The sequence below is a fragment of the Ammospiza nelsoni genome, chromosome 4 (genome assembly GCF_027579445.1).
Source record: "Ammospiza nelsoni isolate bAmmNel1 chromosome 4, bAmmNel1.pri, whole genome shotgun sequence".
Lineage (NCBI taxonomy): Eukaryota > Metazoa > Chordata > Aves > Passeriformes > Passerellidae > Ammospiza > Ammospiza nelsoni.
The window spans coordinates 22,314,983-22,320,003 of NC_080636.1; the positions used below are offsets into that span (position 1 = coordinate 22,314,983).

The following is a 5,021-nucleotide window of genomic DNA, read 5'->3' on the forward strand; positions in this document are numbered from 1 at the left end:
ACCTCAGAACCAGACTAGAAAGGATAGTTTTTCTGCTCAGTGTAGAGAACAATATATATGACAAATCTTTGACATTGCAGATCGCTGTTCTCAAATAGCTCACCCCTCACATTGGATCTATAAACACCATCTGTGTACACTGAAGAAACATTTCCAGAAGTAGATGAGTCATATACCATTATCTCTTGTCAGAACACAGCAGATAGATTTGTAGCAAATGATAAACAAAACAACAAGCTAATGTCCTAGAATCTATCCCAAGACTTATAAAATAATTGCTTACATAGGATGTATAAAAAACATTGCGAGTTTATTTTCATGCTGATGACCAGCTAATCTAGCTTTTCAATACTCCCTGCTTGTTTATTACTCTCCCACTAATCATGCCTAAATTGACAACTCTCAGCATACACCCTTCTGGGATTTTACTCAAAGTCTCTTTGTTTGAACATATACTAGAACACCAGAAAGATACTACTAATATATTACCTACCATGGCTTTCAAAGTGAACAAAGGAAGAAGAAAAGGGAGAAGGAACACCCACTAAAGCATACCAAATCAGAGTTTTTTTCACTAGCATAAGTTAAGAGGTTTCAGGATCCAGTGAACATGAGGGACCTGCACCTGTGCATATGGTTCTTGCAGCTGATAGTGCCTTCCAGGATAAAATCAGAGATCGGATAGGAGCAGCATGGGCAAAGCCATGCACCTGTGCCTACAAGGCAAACATTGTTCTAAAGACCTTACGAAAGCAGAAAGAAAGATAAAAGGTGGCAAGACGAGGAGACCCAGAGGAGTAATTTGCCTGGTTGGACCCATCATTCCTTAAAGAGGTCGATCATCTCTTAGCCTCTCAGAGAACAATCAAATGCTCAAAGGACCTTTCTTAAAGGAAGCAGCCATGAGCCTTCTGTCTGGGCTAAAGCACAGATGACTCCTTTTTCCACACACTGAATTTGCTGAGCTGAGGTCAGTTGAAATCTGAGCTTGATGTATTTATATAATTTTACTTTCCTTAAATGGTTTACTTTGAATGAGAATATTTTTTCTAATTAATATTTCTGTAAATAATTGTCATGCAAGGAATTATATATATTGAATAAAATGCTGCTTTCCATGAGGAAAAATACAGTGGGTATATAAGGCTATGCTACTCATATTTAAAGTGCACTTTCCAAAGGGCTCTTTCTGTCTCAAAACAGCAAATAGAGCTGGAGAAAAGAGTGAGAGTTGATCAGAGAGTACAAGAGTTGATCTTTATTTGTGAAAATCATAAATATGTTTCAAAACTTCCTCAACAGAGAGTGGCCTTATGAATCAACCCAGAAAAGGTTTTGCAACATGGAGACAGAATGCATGGACATGACTATATCAGCCAAAAAAAAGAATTGTTGAGAAAGACATCTTTTGCAAATGACATACAGTAGCAATATGCAGACAAAACTTAGACTCTTGGAGGTTCACAGTTATGCAAGATGCTTGGAAAAAAGATGTAAAAAGTATGATATTTTCTGCAGTATGAGAAAGGGAAAGGGAAGCTTCATGGGAAAAAATAAATATAGTCAATCAGGTGGCACAAGGAGATCCCTGAGTCTTTGTGGGAATAAGTACCTATCAATGTGAGTAAAATCTGCAAAAGCAACTGTCCTTCACATGAAAGATTAAACTAAACTTTCACCTTCAAGGACAATGTCCAACTTTTCAGTATAAAGGTTCTTCTAGAATGAGTAGAAGTGGGGAGAGAACTGTGATTCTATCTGTAATGTTAGCAGAATTGATTTGGAACCAGAAAGATTTAATGTTGGGATCGGAAGGGAAGTCAGAGAAAGACAATTGAGCTTGGCAATAAAGAAGCATTGGCAAGAACTGAGTGCTCAGCAGAAGTAAGCGAAACAAATTTAGAGATGGTTTCAACAGCACAAAAGTGGAGAAGATAGTCTTCTGGAATAGAAGTCACATATTTGAGTGAAGGAAAAAGGCTTCGCATGTTGCCTATTCTGGAATAAGGCATGACATCAGGATCAAGAGAAAAACAGGGAATTTTATTTTATAAAGGTAAGGTTTTATAAATAATTTCATAGAATTTTATGAGGTGTGAAGAAAGAGTATTACCTGATAAATTATGAGCAGAAGTAAAAATTCAAGAGTGAAAATATGTTCCTCCACTGATACCAAAAAAAGATAAGACAATCACAAGCTAATTTTAAAGAACAGAATTCAGTATTCAAGTCAGACTGCCCTCGACAAATGGAAAAGTTTATCATTATCAAACAGAAAGTATTATATTCAGAAAGTACAATGTCAGTGAGAAACACTGGTCTGACACTGTAACTTTACAATATAAGGTCTCATTAGTGCAATCTCTCTCAATCTGTGCATAATTACATCTTTCACTTGTTTGTGTGATGTTGAGCTTTTAGACCCAGCTTTTGCTTTTTTAGCTTTGATCTCAAAACATTATTTTCTGTGCTTCAGTTTGATTTTTGTCATTTTTATTACCAGTCTATCGAAAGAGAGCATTCACATTGTTCTGACGAACAACTTAAAAGGGAACCCATTAGTGAGATGTTGAATTCATACTTTGTGTTCTGGTGAAAAGGAGAGTTATAAAATATCACCCTTAATTTTTAGTTTTATCCTTTAGCAACAACAACACTTCTATTTTTGAAAGTTCAACAAGTGAAAAGGGGGGCAAAAAGGTTTTCAAATTATAAGACATGGTTTTCTTGGTACGGAATATTGAAAAAAATCTCAGGTTTTCTGTCAAATAATCACTTAACACTTTAAACTCTTTCTCTGTCCTCCCCTTTTATTTTTCATCCACCTATCTTTTTATCACTTCAAAGATGAATTTAAAACTCCTGAAAGACTGTGAAATATATAACACCATCAAAAGCTGTTATACCACATATCATTGTTGTTTTGTGATACCTCTAACATTTGTGGAAGTAACCATGAATCTCTTCCTACCATCTAGACTCGAACGTCTCATCTTGACAGAGACTGCTCTAATCACCCAGGCTGTCAAAGGGGGCATATCAAAGTGTTCTAACAAAAAATGAAGAAGAAAAATAGAAGGTTAATGAGTTTTGATTATCTTTCCCTCTTCAAAGTTTTTTGTATTTTAATTAATGAATTGGTAGTAGATCAAATGCAAATGCCCCCTCCCCTCCCCCCCAATAAATTATGGAAATATCTTGCAAGGCCTGAACCCTACATTCTTTATGATCATGTGAACGTTTTCAGCATGTTGTCTTACACTTTCTCTTTGCATGATGAATGTTTCAGCATTTGATAGAAAATGTCACTCTGTCAATGAAAGAGCTGGATCTCAGTCCCCTTCAGAAAAAGAAATTTACTCTCCTATACCTTTCTCATGCTTGATAAGAAATAAGATAGCTATCCTCCTGTGGCTGTGCTTTGTGGGACTACCACCTGCTGGGCCCTATGCAGAAAATGTTTTGGTTTTTATCTCAGGTCAGGTTAGGTGTGAAACAGATGTTTAACTCAGACAGAGTTGTTTATAGATGTGCCAAAAAAAAATCCACGTCAATTCTGCATTGAAACTGTTACCTGTACACTGCCTAGCAACTAACCGGAAAGAGAAGCCTCAGGACCACAGTTTTGGATACAGACACTAAAATAATCATTGATGGAGAAGCCACTTGGAACCACTTAGCCACTATAGAAACTGGTTTTTAAAACCAGTTCTTATTGCATATGTCATGCAACACAAAATATGTATCTGACAGCTGTGAAAACTATGACTTTCACGTCTGCATTTTCTAATTTTTTTCTTAATTCAGCTTATGTGGAATAGCCAAAAACAAGCCTGAGTCACTGTATGGCATTGATACTCTTTAGCCAAAGGAAACTGTTTTGGCTCAGCTACTGAAAATGTTGCCTAGGAGTCATAGGCATTTTTTTTCAATTCATGATTAATAAAGACCACCTTGTGCACACACCAGAGTTAAATCTCCAGATGGGAAGGATGAAAGCTTTACTAATTAGGTAGGTCCGCTCTCATATCAGTCCATCACTTGGCAGATGTACAATGATCTACTCTAAGCTATTCTGTGGTTTCTCAGCTCCTGCAGAATTTGTTTCTGCCATTGGTTATTTCCCAGACTCTCCTCATTATTTTACCTGGTGGAGCATGTTCAGGCTCTATCCTCTGAGACAACCACCACACAGATTAATTACATTGATCTATCATCTCAGACCTGGACAACTTGAGATGATGATTCTGTCTTTAGTCTTAAATCAAAAAAGTATCTTGCAATTTATGTAACAAATATCAATTACATAAACCTCATTATTGCATTCACCAGAGTAATTTAATCCTGTGCTAATGTAATCAATCAGTACACCTTCAGATCAAGAAACTTACTATCACTATTATTTGACTTCAGATAGATTAAAAAAAAAATCCATCTTTGTGTTATAAAAATGAAACAACAATTTCTCTTTTTAGTTCAACAGAAATATTTTGTGTTGTTTGGCAGCAGTCCTGTTAAATAAAGCCTGCATTTAGTTCTCATAAATCTGTAATTTTTAATATCTGTAACTAATATTTATTGAATCAGCAAATGAGATTTTAATCCTACTACTTTAGTCTTTGGATTATTAAAGGAGGAAAAATTGTCCAGTATTTACACTGTTCTGTCTTTATACTTTTTCAAAAGTTTAAAATTCACATCTTAAAAAGAACTAAAACAATAAAAGGGCTATTTTTTGTTTTCCTCTTTGTATTTTTCCATTAAAAAATAAAAATATTTTAGAACTTCTAGCACCTCATAAAAAATTTAACTGACCTTACCAGATACTATTCCATAGAGTATATATCTCTGGTTAGCAAATTAAATTCTTAAGTTAGAAAACAGTAATGCCTGGAAGCACCAAGACTTGTTTTGCAGTTAGAACAGAACTGGATACAGCAGCAGCCCCTATAGCTATGCCAGCATTTGCCAGAAATGTACCACACAATAGTACCTGACATACCGGAGTTCGCCCTGTGTAA

The 5,021-nt window shown here is 35.6% G+C and overlaps 1 long non-coding RNA gene across 1 annotated transcript; it reads left to right on the plus strand.

Annotated features, from left to right (window-relative positions):
• Positions 1-818: 818 nt before the first annotated feature.
• On the plus strand, positions 819-3,213 carry LOC132072851 (uncharacterized). Its single transcript, XR_009418413.1, has 3 exons — positions 819-970; positions 1,303-2,056; positions 2,979-3,213. It is a non-coding gene; the product is annotated as an uncharacterized LOC132072851 (long non-coding RNA).
• Positions 3,214-5,021: the final 1,808 nt, after the last annotated feature.